The sequence below is a fragment of the Lissotriton vulgaris genome, chromosome 4_1, assembly GCF_964263255.1.
Source record: "Lissotriton vulgaris chromosome 4_1, aLisVul1.2, whole genome shotgun sequence".
NCBI lineage: Eukaryota > Metazoa > Chordata > Amphibia > Caudata > Salamandridae > Lissotriton > Lissotriton vulgaris.
The window spans coordinates 1,768,233,562-1,768,247,447 of NC_141691.1; positions in this window are offsets into that span (position 1 = coordinate 1,768,233,562).

Here is a 13,886-nt window from a genome sequence, read left to right on the forward strand (position 1 = left end):
GATGGTGTCCACCTCACGCCTGTGGGCTTAGACCTCTTTTTGTTGGACTTGAAGGAGGCACTCATGAGCAGAGGATGCAGGTAGTATAGGTGACATTGGTGGGGGGCCTGTGCGGCAGCGGTTACCACCGCACAGGCTGTGGCGGAGTTACGGGGCGATCCGGAAGAAGAGAGGTGCAAATGATGTACTTCAGTGGGCACATAGGGGTGCCAGAGCCTACCTGTAACCTCATGGGAGGTGCAGGAATCCGTGTCGGCACCCCAGTAGTCCTTCGGGCGGTTGTGGGCCTGTGCAGCCGGGGGTTTGCCTAGGCACGCCCAGCAAATGGGTGTGTCAGTATTTTATTATGTTATACAGCAGTTGGGTGGTTCGCCACTGTGCTGTTTGGCTCAATCAGGCGGACAGGTGGCGAGAATGCGGCCTGTCCTGGATCGCCCGTAAGCTAACCCACCATCTTTACATATGTTGTATGTAAATAAATCCTGCAGCAGTTTTTACCCAAACTTATAAATTGTCTGTGTTTCCTTTGCGGGTTTGGGTATGTGGGGCGGGGGAATGTTATGTCGCCCTGAGTTGACTATGCGCCTGCCCGAGGCCGCGCAGTGGCCATCAAGAGGGCGGGTACCTAGTCAAGGAGGGCGGTCCCGCCCCCCACTGTAATGTCCGGCACCTCCACCTCACCGGTTGGAGGAGGCGGCCGGCCGAGAATCTCGTCCGGGCGGCGGGGAGGGGCTTGTGGTGTACTTATGCTGCGGCGCCCCTTCCCCGAATCCTCTTTGCCGCCCGGACGCCGTCGCGACCTCGCTGAACACTCTTTTCCCTCCCTTCCGCTTACCCAGAGTGTTATTGGTAAGGGTTGGGGGGTTTTTGTAATATGTTTGTTTATCGTTGCAGGCGGAGTTACGGGGCGATCCGGAAGAAGAGAGGTGCAAATGATGTACTTCAGTGGGCACATAGGGGTGCCAGAGCCTACCTGTAACCTCATGGGAGGTGCAGGAATCCGTGTCGGCACCCCAGTAGTCCTTCGGGCGGTTGTGGGCCTGTGCAGCCGGGGGTTTGCCTAGGCACGCCCAGCAAATGGGTGTGTCAGTATTTTATTATGTTATACAGCAGTTGGGTGGTTCGCCACTGTGCTGTTTGGCTCAATCAGGCGGACAGGTGGCGAGAATGCGGCCTGTCCTGGATCGCCCGTAAGCTAACCCACCATCTTTACATATGTTGTATGTAAATAAATCCTGCAGCAGTTTTTACCCAAACTTATAAATTGTCTGTGTTTCCTTTGCGGGTTTGGGTATGTGGGGCGGGGGAATGTTATGTCGCCCTGAGTTGACTATCAGAGCCACACTGTGTCACCTAAGTCAATAGAGCCTAGTGTAGCTCTGACAGCATGTGGGGGTCATGGTGTGATCTGTGCCTTGGGTAGATAGAGGTTCCCCAACCGGGGGAGGGGTGGGCACAGACCTGTCAGAGTTAATGATTTTCATTACGGTTGGAGTCCCGTTAGCTTTTGGAAAAAAACATTTCTACTCATTTATGTTGCATTTTTTCATTCAACCCCAGCGTGTTTCCCTCGTCTTTATTGCTTAATGTTACTCTCATGAAGGTGTCGATCATTGTCATTGAAATGTCACAAACGTCACACATAGCAGTCTGAAACTTTGGCAGCTATGGTGCTTTCTCTGTTATGTGTAGAGGGAGTGGGTTGCAGGCTCTGGCCCTTGGACACAGGGACAAACCGTCACAGTAACAGGGGCAGTGTTTTAAATGGGCCTGCACTTCAAAATACTCTTCTCTTGAGTAATAGAACTTTTGTTTCACAGTTTTGTAGCAGTACGGAGGTGTTAAAAGTACTACAATGTTCCTTGTATATTGAGCAGTTTTCGGGAAACACACAGTGTCAAGTAAACTCTGGTGATTAATTTACCTGCTGGATAGAGATGGGAGTTTCATCTAGTGGCAGGTTTCATTTGTGTGAGGTAGCGAAGGTGTTTAATATCATAGCTGCCAAGTATTCGCATGGCTAACGTGACTTATGAAAGACATTCCACCGCAAAATGTGACACTTCAAAAACATTTTATACTGTGTTAAAATAATGAGTTGCATATTCATTGTGCTTTAAGTCATAGGCTGGGACATCGTAGCACTTTAAATACAGAAGTCGTTAACCATCACTCCTTACCCACCACCACCAGGAATCTGTTCCTTTACTGTCTGGTTACGCTCATCTATAGTGACTGAATTAATCAATAAAATATCATAATGGAAACAAATGCATTTTCTACCGATTACTTTAACTTGGATTCATCTTTAAACATACAGTGTCCCTCTCTTTTATAAGCTGTTACCTGAAAGTGAAGACAATCGAAACTTGGGACAGAATAAACATATTTTGTCCTTCCAGCTTTGTTTTTACCTTACTGCCCTCCCAGCCCTCTTCTCCCTCATCCGGCCTGGTACTGCCCCAACTGCAGAACACAAGTAAGTAACTCACTTGTAGTATCCTGAAGGTGCTGACAGGGGAATCGTGTTCAAACCCAGTGTGGTGGACCGGTCTGCAGACATTGCTGAGGTCATGGACGGGACAGATAGGGGACAGGGGACATGGGCCCTGCACAAGCTGTGATGTTATGAGTGAGATGTAACAAACAGGGTTGGTAGAACTGATGTAAGTTTTGGGTTTCCTTCTGTTTTTCCTTCAGCGACATAGCTAGGTGGGGAGGTTCCGCCCCAGGCGGTACTATTTTGGGGACTGGCTGTCTAGTCCTGGACCGTGTCATGTATGTGCATGTAACTTGCATGACCGAGGTAACTATTAGCGACAATACTACGTGTCTCTCTGACTTCTTTCAGGTGCTCGCCGCCCTTTTTCCCCAGCAGCATCCCAGGGGGCAGAAATCTGAAAGATAGCCCTGGGCGCCACAAGCTCTAGCTACATCTCTGTTTCGGACCTGTCATTAGTTAACTGTCTGAAGCATTTGTGCTTTACGTCTTCAAATAAATATTTTCATCTGCTTGTTTTACATACCTGGTAATAAGAGAAACAATGGCTCACTATGGTCTCGTTTAAAAAAGAATTGTTACTTTTAGTGTATAATAGATTACAAAAACAAAATGTCAAATTATGGTAATTGACAAATAACTAAACCCTCACTTGATACAAATGAATGTATCTTCCTTTCAGAGTGTTATGGTTCTTTGCACATATGCACGTGCAGTTGCACCTTAATTCGTCAAGCGTGGCAGGGTGCCGACACTGAGAAGCAGAATCGGAAAATAAATATTGCCACCATTCAGGTCCGCAGTGTAGCCCCTCACTCTCAGGACAGTAACCCTTCAGATGCACATAGCGTCTGTTGTAGAGTCGATATATGGCCGGTCTGCACTGAGGCCATGACTGTTGCTCTTCTGATTCTTCACTTCGGTGTGGGCACCCCACCAAACGCGACAATTAGAGGTGAAAGCAGAGCACCAGCTGCACTTGTGTTTTAAGATGAACTTTCTAACTCACTTCAGGAATAGGTATCGGACAGGGACAGTGTGCAATGGTTGAGCATTCTGGATAAGGGTAATTCACTTTGATCCATGTTTCTTCGAATCTCATTATTTAATCCGGAATATTACCCAATGTGAGTTTTTATTACCCACAGATTCCACCTAAAACATGTAAGTATTATTTTGATCATACCATTTACTTGGGAATCCACTTATGAACCATTTTAACTTCTATTGTTTCCTTCACTTACAGTATTACTTACTGCTTGTACGTGTTCTTTTTGTACCTCACTGGTGATTGACACTTTGGCCCCAGGTCTAAAATAGAAAGTCGAAACGTCATATACATTAATATAACCAGACATTCTTTATTTTCACTCACATGTGGTTGGGAAAATCAATTGAATATAATTCTAGCAGCAGCAGGATGCATTTGCCAAATGGGGCATAGAGATAAAAAAGCTTGCCCCCCCCCCCCCCGTTACCCAACCCCGCTACAACAAACAAATCCAACGAAGGCCATGCTGAGAGGTGCGAAAGGTCCCGATCAACATAGCTCAATCAATGGTATAGCCCAAAATTGAATGAAAATCCCCATCACCATCGCTCACCCCGAACCAGATACGTCCCCGGGTTACAGGCAGAGGAACATACCCAGAACCAGCTATGGTATGGCATGAACAAACCCATCAAAACCAGCTAACTGTTGCAACATCTGCTCCTGGAATGTTAATGGCCTAAGCCCAAAATTGGAAGATCCTGATTTCATGGAATTCATCACTCAGTACGATCTACACCTCTTACAAGAGACATGGCAGACAAACCTTACACCAATTGTAGGATATAAAGAATTTTTCAATCTGGCCAGAGAGATATCATATACGTAAGAGCTAAAGGAGGTCTCTCCATATTTGTCTCGACTGACCTCTCATGGGAAGATTCCAAAGTAGATCTAGACTCAACCTGGATGTCATGCATCAAACTAGTGGCCTTGTCCTCTTTTAGTTTGATAATATTGAACGTCTATATTCATCCTTCGTCCAAACAAAAGAGGTCAAGTATTGAGAATTTCACAGAAACATTAGCCATTCTCAAACTCGCTCACCCACACGCTAACATCATTCTGTCAGGAGACTTTAACATGAACCTTTTAAATGGCAGGAAATAAAAACCATTAGGCCACACACAATCAAGCAAAAGACGTGATACACACGGTAACAGGTGTGCGCTCCTGCTGAAAGAACTCGCAATGTGTGTGCTAAATGGACGAGTTCCGTCATATACTAGGGTTACGCAAAAAACAGGCTCAATCCTCGATTAAACATTCACAGATCAGGAAATTCTTCCATACATTGCAAATTACCTAATAAAAGAGAGGGCAGAAAGTGATCATCAGCCGCAAACCTTCACCTTGCTTATAAGTACGACAATCCTTATAACAGATAATGCGATGTCCCTACCAACACAATGTTACAACTTAAAACGACTCACCTGGAAAAAGGAAAAAATTGTAGACAATCTGGCTACATGTATTGCTCTCCTTGAGAATTTTAAAATCGAACCATCATGCCTAAAGGATTGGGCATCTTTCACTCAAGATTTAAATAATGAATTCTCTAGGCAACGGTCTTCAAGGAGGAAGATCAGTAGGGGCAGCATGGCTCACCAACAGCCTAAGGAAACAAAAAAATCAATTAAACAAATATTTAAGACAACTTCGAATTCGAGGCTCAGAACCCTCCCAGGATATTCTCTCCTTAATATCAAAAACAAGAAAAGACCTAAAAAGGGGTATCAAGGTGTCCAAGGAAGACTTCAGTGAACATCTTTGGGCGAAACTGCTCCATGCCAGTAAACAGAGAGACTCAAAGCTTTTCTGGGAAGTTATTAATCAGTTATCAAATGGCAAGAACCGGCATTTCAACTCAGAAATAATGGAGGACACCTGGAGAACCCATATCGATTATACATATAATGTTACTTCATTCTTAGGCGATACCAGGCATAGCCCATAAGACACTAAAGGCAGAATATCCAGACTTTTGCCACAAATCACACATGATCAGGTCCTCAAAATAATAAAAAACCTAAGACCTGAGGGAGCACCAGGACCAAACGGCTTGCCAAATGCACTTTTCTGGCATGACCCTCCATTCTGGTCTGGTATCCGCACCCCGCTGTTCACACACCCGTTAGCATCCCGCATGATCCCCGATTCCTGGCGAGGAAGTATTTTAAATCCCATATATAAATCGGGTGCTCGTTCAGATCCTGTAACTATAGAATGATCGCACTGATCGACGTTGAAGCCAAGATGTAAGCTTCAAACCTTTTGGTAGAACTAGAGAACTGGGTCAACAATATAAATCTGATACCAAACACGCAAACCAGATTTCGGGCCGGAATGAATACCCTCACTAACATCTCCACGGTGACACTCCTAGCTAATCAAGCTTTTGCAAAATCCTGTACCTTGTGCGCATGTTTCATCGACCTCAAAGCGGCGTTTGACAAAGTACCGAGAGAGAAGTTATGGACCAAAATGCAAAGTTGGGGGACACCAACGAAACCTCTGGAGGCGATAATCAACCTCTCCCCAGATACGTGGGTGCAGATAAGGAAAGGCGATGGTCGCACCATAACGAACAGGATTCCAACTAAAAACGTGCTAAAACAGGGGTGCGTGCTGGCCCCCTGTCTATTCAATATCCACACCACCGATCTTGAGAAACAGGTCCAACAAGTTCAAACTGACCCCCCAAAACTTGGCAAAACACCAATCACCAGTCTCCAATACGCAGACAACATTGTTCTTCTAGCACCAACTCTCATAGGCCTACAGCGATCAATGACCCAACTAGGAGCGTATACCATCTCCACTCAACTAATAATAAACCTTAAGAAAACCAAGGAGCTATGCTTTTCCAGACATCACAAAACAGGGTCAAAAGGTAAATTCACCTGGAAATTGGACGATAAACCAATATCCCAGGTAGATTCCTATAAATACCTAGGGTTCTAACTTGACCATAATATCAACTATAAGCAACACCTGGACCAAGGAAAAATAAAAGCAAAACAACTCCTTTATGCTTTCAAAATCCTACAGAAGAAGCTAAAAGGCTGCCCAACAGGTCAGTTGCTTAAGGTAATGGCCACTAAATTTATACCAACCATATCGTATGGGTCGGAAATCTTAAACACAAATGATGCAGCCCCTTAAACCTAGCCCAATCTAGTTTCTTTAAGAGCCTAATTTTAATCCCTCAACATATTTCTCAGGCACAAATTCGACTGGAATACAGGCTTAAAAATCAGAGACCTGCCAGTCAAGGGGCGATGGTCAAATATTACTGGCGGATGAGGCAAGCAGAAGACAATACTTTAGCCCACTTTCGCTGGGAAGAAACTGAAAAGCAAGCAAGGCAAAAGAACTCTATCGTTGCAGTTTTAGAAGAATCACTTGAGGACCTACACCTTGAAGAGGCCCGGCTCACAACATCCTTTCATTCTGGGTTCAGAAATATGGAGAACAGTGCAACTAAACGAATCTCACTGTTAATGGACAAAACTGCCTTTACTAAAAAAAAGCATGCATGGGCAGTGATTCAATCTTATCAGCTTCTGAAACCTCAACCGTACCTGTCTGAACACGTCTTCCATTACATAAAGCACTACTTGATGCTGCTGCGGCTGGGTTCATTTCCTACGAAGGACTTGACCCCGAAATGGAAGTCTACGTGGCCCACAAAAGAATGCCGCCTGTGCGAACAAGGAGAAGAGTCGCTACTTCACCTTCTATGGATTTGCCCCTCGTTATTAGAATTTCAAAAAACAGTCCTCCGTGAGCTTTTTTGGAAAAACCATTTGAGGTCATGCAGAGCCGCAGTCATACATTGCATTGGTGGCCTGTCAATTCATCTGTCCTGTCGAGCCATCGGCTTTTGGAAAAGGGCAGCCAAAGAATTGGACAAAAAAAAAATAAGCAAATTGTATGGCCATGTGATGACCGTGATGACTGCCTGGCCTTCTTTATCTGCATTGACACCATATTTGTAGTTTTTTTTAAATTGTACTGATAACAATTTTTATATTCTTGTTTTATCCAGTGTTCACGATTGAAGCATAGGACTGTGTAACGCTTCATTCTTTTATACCTCATAGACTCTTATTTTTAACTAATATGTATTATGTGCTTTTTCCAATCTTTTATGATTTTTAACGAAATCAAATAAAAGTTATATTGACTGACTGACTGTTTGATTGAATATAATACACAACACATTCATATTCTGTATGTTTTGTTTATACACTTTTTGACTCACTGATATTGTTATTTATTTTTTGTAAATACAGGGACAGTGAGCACATTTTTGGTACTTTATTTCATGTGTATACATGCTGAGAACATTTTATCTTAACTATCTGATGGGTATTAAAAGTCACTTGCATCAAGTGAGAGCCTAGTTTTTCGTCAGTGACCATAGTTTGGCATTTTATTTTGGAATCTAGTATTTTCCAAACTGTGGGTTGCAACCCACTAGTGGGTTGCCAGCTGATTTCTGGTGGGTCTCAAAAGTCCAGTCAATAAATTAAGAACTCTTTAAATTCTACATTTATTTTTTAACATTAGTTGTACTTCAAATACAGAGGTTAAATGTCAGATTATGTCTTTCAACAAATTATTGCTTATCTTTTTTAACATGGGAATTACTGTTTAAAAAAAAGCCTAGTGATTTATGTGGCAATTTTGCTATGGTATAGGGAAAGTGAAAATAAGGCTGTAGAATATCCTTTTTTGTAATACACAGCATGTAAAAATCTGAAGTGTGTAGGAAACAAACATGTTAATAGGATCAAAACAAAGCAAGATACTTTACTTGGAAATACACAAATGATAAATATTCACTGGTAACCGATTTCCAAACATTATCATTTGCATGTAATATAGTTGTATCAGTAAAACTGTATGTCTTTGCAAATTTAGTGGACATTTCAATGTAAAATGTTCTGTCTGTAAATGACACTGCTCTATCACACAATACTGTAATTAGGAATAAGAAATCACACACCTCATGTCCATTAAAACTAGGTGGGTGGCGAACGTTTGCCATTCTTAAAATTGGGACGTCATATTAAGTTTAGTAAGCACTGGTTTAAGTTATTATGCACAAAAAATAATAATTCTTTTTAAATAAGTCCCTAGTGAACCATTTTTTTTTCACATCTTCACTGTCTATAACCAGGATTCTATTTGGACATATTGGGTTGCTTGTGTATTGCCTAACATTTTTTTTTGTGTCTGGCTATTTTTGAATACTGCAAGTTCTAGTACAGTATATGGTATGCACATCCTTTTTTGTTTGTATATAATCAGTTGCGGCCGGCTCAGGTAAGGGCATTGAAGCGGGGAGAGGTGGAAGGGGGAAAGTAGGCGGACGAAGGAATAGGCATGAATAAATAAATAAATTATACCTATTCTGTCATCTGTCGGCTTCCCCCTGCCGCTCCGCGCCCCGCCGCCCCACCACGCTTATCTGAAGCGGAGGCTGCCGTATATAATCTAAACTTAGTAAACTTTGACTAAAGAGAAGCAATGAATTCTCAAATATACATAATGATTTGGTTTTTTTAAAAGACTTATTTATTTATTTCAATTGTGCTTACAAATTCAACAAAAGGAGAAGGTTGCTAAAATTTTAAAGGGAGAAAAGTATACTGAACTATTGTTCTTCTAATAAAATGAATTGGAGGCTATGGTGCAACAGCTTGCAGAATTCACAAACAAACACCATTATTTTTCCCCTTCTCTTTCTAAGAGTATTAAGATATTCAAAGGTTAAGATTTGATATGTGTGTGTGTATTTTCTGAAAACAATACAGTTAAAAACTGAGTTATAGTTCTGTCTACAAAACGTAAAACTACTCACATTCGCCAGTTATCAATTTACCCATAACATGCCATAACTATTGGAGTATGATTATGGTGGTATTGATGTATAATGCTGTGGTTTGGTCATATGATGATGGTGGGTGTGGTGGAGTGTTACGTTGATTGTGCGGATGCATAGTGGTAGCTTTGTTGGTGTACAGTAGTGGTTGTATGCAAGTATGATGGTGAGTGTGTGGACCTAAAATGTTGCTTGTGATGACATAAGATGGTGGATGTGCAGTGGCGGCTGGTTACATTTGAAAGTGGTGAGGCGTAAAAGTTGTGGATGAGTGTTATGTCGCGAGTAAAGTGAGTGAGCATAACCGACAAAGGGTGGATTTGGGGTGTTCTCCTCTGAGAAGATTTTGAAAAAAGCAGCAAATGGTGTATTTTAAACCAAATGTGAAAAGGCAAGAAGGTTATAAAGCACTTGCCAACATGTTGCCTTGAAACAAGCGGCCAGAAAGCCTGGAATGAAGAGAGACCCCTCCAGAGGAGATCTTGTCTTTAGTTTAAAAGACTCAAAAGTCTACTGTTTTAAAAAAAATGTTTGATGTTGAAAATAATGAATGTGTGTTAGATCAATCACGTTTTGGTGCCATCTGATTAGCTTGTTGGGCCATAAATATTTACCATTGCAATTTCAGTTTTGCAAGTGTAAGGGTCTATTTTCAATAATAATCTATTGTAAAGAGAGGAGCTCGTTAAAGAAAGCTCCAGGATGGTTACTCAGCTATGCCAATACAATGTAAAGGAGAACATCCTTTAGTTTAGAGTTAGACACATTATTACACTGATTGGGGCATATTTATAGTAAAGTTGTGGAGCACGGGTTAGCTCTAAAATAGCTAATGCCACTCTCCGTCAATTGAGAAATGCAGGGATGCACCATATTTACAATAATAAGGTGCACTCTGTGTTTCACTCTGCGTTGGCCCTAAATCTAGCTGCCTAGAGCCAACGCACGCACCCTTGCACCATAGTGCAAGGGTGATTGCGTTGATGGAATGATTTTTATGTGCATGAAGGTGTTCCTCCCTGCACATAAACAATCCAGAGTGGCGATTTGTAACTTCTGTGTGTGCTGTATTCTGCAGCACACATAGAAGTTGTGACTCGTCATTTGTTTAATAATTGTTTATGTGCAAGAAGGTACACCCAATGCCAGGAGACTGATGACATTTCACCCTAAGAATAGAGTTCTAGTGCAGACAAGCCACAGGTTGGACCTTACATATGGGCCCATAAAGCCCTCTTACAAGCGCCTATCCTTACACCTATATGGGTGCCCAACTCATTTGCATTCCTTTTTCCTGAATACCCCTATGCAGCTCTTCTTCTAGTTGCAGAATTTCTGCCTGGTCAAGTGGCACCTCTGCGTGCACAACTGTTTTTGTAAAATACCTGTCTGTTTTACACGAGGAGCTTCTGTATGTTTTTCATGCACAGGTCTACCTTCTGCAAAGAAAGCTTTATGAATCGAGCTCCCAAAATATTATGTATATAAAAGAACATTAAAGACCTGTTTTTCCCCATCCACAAGTTGCTGGATTGTGCTGTTGGTTTATCCATGACAATTGTCGTAATTGACCGAGAGGGGGCTATATACTTTCAAACCTCTTTTAACTGGAAAAAAAGGAAAGGAGGAACAACAAGCATGGGTGGCAGGCCTCAGCAGTAGATGAAGTTGGTTGGGGGGTAGACATGAGACGAGTACAGTGGGAGAGACCCAGCAACTAAGCTGGAAGGGTATGAAAGCCAAATAGTGGTGTTGAATATACGATGTAATTGTGGGAGATGCCAGTCGTAGCAGAAGTAGGGGTACCATGCAGGGGGGGGGGGGCATCGATCTTGGTGAGCTGTATGAATTGTATTAGGAGGGTCACCCACTATGGGGAAATAGGCTGTCTTTGCAAATGTCGCAATCCTTCGTAACAAAGGGAATCTTCTCCCACCTTTGCCCATTTACGTACTGCTCCATACCAGGTCTCTAGTGGCGGGGCTGTTGGAGAGCACCACTATAAGGTGAGTGCTTGTGGGAGGGCAGGTCGGATAAACAAACGAGGAGGAGGCTGAATATATATTTTCCAAAGGTGTGCTTTTTATTTTCAGTGATAGGGGCGGTAGATGGTACGACTGGTATTCCTTCTTTCTCTTCTCTCTGTTCCGTCCTCGTTGAGCTTGGCTGGGAATTGGAGGTGGTTGGTCCTGGCTCCTCGGTCTCGTTGGTGTCACCCCGGAGGCTCATAAGAGAGGAGAAAAAGGTAGCTGTCAATCACAGTGGTGGGAATGTAATTAAAGTCTAACCGTCACCCCACCAGGAAGTGCTTGCTTCTTTTTAAGGGTTCAACAACTCTGTCTAAACCACTTGTTCAGAGGATGTGAGTTCTAGGTATGTGAGGGAAAACAACAAACGCAATTGGACCTTTAATCAGGATTAGCGCTACAAATACAAAAGAAAACTAGACTTAGTGCAGACGACGATGTTCAGGACATGTGCCGATACTAAAGAGGGTCGTGAGATCCTTACTTCCTCTACCCGTGCCCTTTACTGTGTTCACCTACCACCTGCCTTGAACCCTCCCCGCTGTTTCCAGAGACGCTGTCACTCACTGGCTTTGCTGCAACTCTCCTGAGTTGCGGCCACTTTCCAGCCTCCTCCGGTGGGCACCACCACTCCTCGCTCCACCGCTCGTCTAGTTCCAAGGGCGTCTTCGTTCCTCGTGTCGTCTTTGTCCTTTCTTCTGTAGTCGCCGTCTTCTCTCCTTAGCACACCCTCATCCACCTTCTCGCCTGTTTCCACTCCGACATCGGTCAAAAACTCTCCTCTTGTTGTAAATGAATCTAGGAGCCTAGTGTAATTTTTCCGATTCATGCCCTTATATAGGTATAAATTACCCGATCCTTATATAGGCATAGAAATCATTACCATATTTAGACTGAGCCTATGAGCCCAAATATGGTATGGCTACTTCCACTAAGTTCTGAGAATCAACAACGATTTCTTAGAGAAACCCGCTTTCAGCAGCTAGGGACTTCCCCTCGCCTGAATACTAATTTATCTGGGAAATCATGGAGTTTTCACAGAACTGGGTCTTTGAGTGACGTTATTAAGTCCATTCATATGTCAAACTCGGCACCTTCAAAGTATAAATATGCCTACATTTGCCCAGACAAACACACAGTGGTTTGGAGCAGATCAACTAACTACTTGCCCGACGCCCTGCAGCAGCAAGTGCCGAAGGAAGCCGACCTTCCAGCTGACGCACTGAGAGACGCTGTCCTTTCTCCTGCTGAGAAATCCAGCCCAGTGTTTCCAGGCTACCCTTGCGGGTTGCTGGGAAATAGAGTCCTGAGAGAGAGATACAAGACCTCCTTCATTCTAAAACCTAGGTACGGAGCTGATTAGACCCTTAGAGAATTCCTGGAATAGATTCTTGGCAAAAAATACTAAACTTAAGCTACACCTCACGTACTTCTTCCCTTATACTAGACTTAGGTTAGGTACACTGGGGTAGGCGTATTTTAGAAGCACCAGTTGAGTACTTTTAGTCATTATTTTATTACTGTATGTATTTTATACGTTTTAGGCAATTTATGGCTTAGAAACCATATCATGCTTTTACAGTACTACTTTATAATACTTTTCGTATTATATACTCTGTACTTTATAACCAGTATTACGATCGTAGCAGTACATTTCTTATGCTTGAGAAAGAAGACTGTTCAATAAATACTTTTTATTGAAAACGCCCGTCTCTCTATTTTCTCAGCACCTCTGGTGAAACGAAGCATGCACGATTGACTGAGTAAAATAGTTATCTATTGTTTCCGCGACTCTAGAGATACGTTTCTTATCCTGGGGAAACAAAGTTGTCATGTTTATGCGGTTGTCAGAAACGAATCCCTTCTTGTTTATTCGAGAAAGTTTCTAGTTGCAAAACTTTTGCAGTACAAAATGCACATAGTGCAGCACTGATGAATAACATCGTGCGGAAAAATATAAAACCACATTAGATATTTTGAATGGGTTTTTCTGTCAAAGCATTGCAACTGAAAGCAGGCATTTGACCGCTTTCTCAATTATGGATACACAGCGACAATTTTGCCATCTCCCCCAGGGATTCAAGAATAGTCCAGGGTTATTTTCAGCCAGGGTAACAGAGTTGCTACAAATGTATGATGATGAGGCATTATCTTATGTCGATGACATCTATCTTACAGACAATGATTTGGACGTGCACTTGAAAAGAGTGAACACCATAATACATGGGTTCGCATCTGAAGGGTATAAATTAAATTTTAGGAAATCACGAATTACCCACCTCAACGTCCTATTTCTAGGCTACAAGTTATCAAGTGAAGGCAAAAGTCTGGCAGCTAACTTTCTAGAGCAATGTGCGCTGCTCCAACCTCCAAAGACGCTGAAAAACTTACAGTCAATTCTAGGTTTTCTGAATT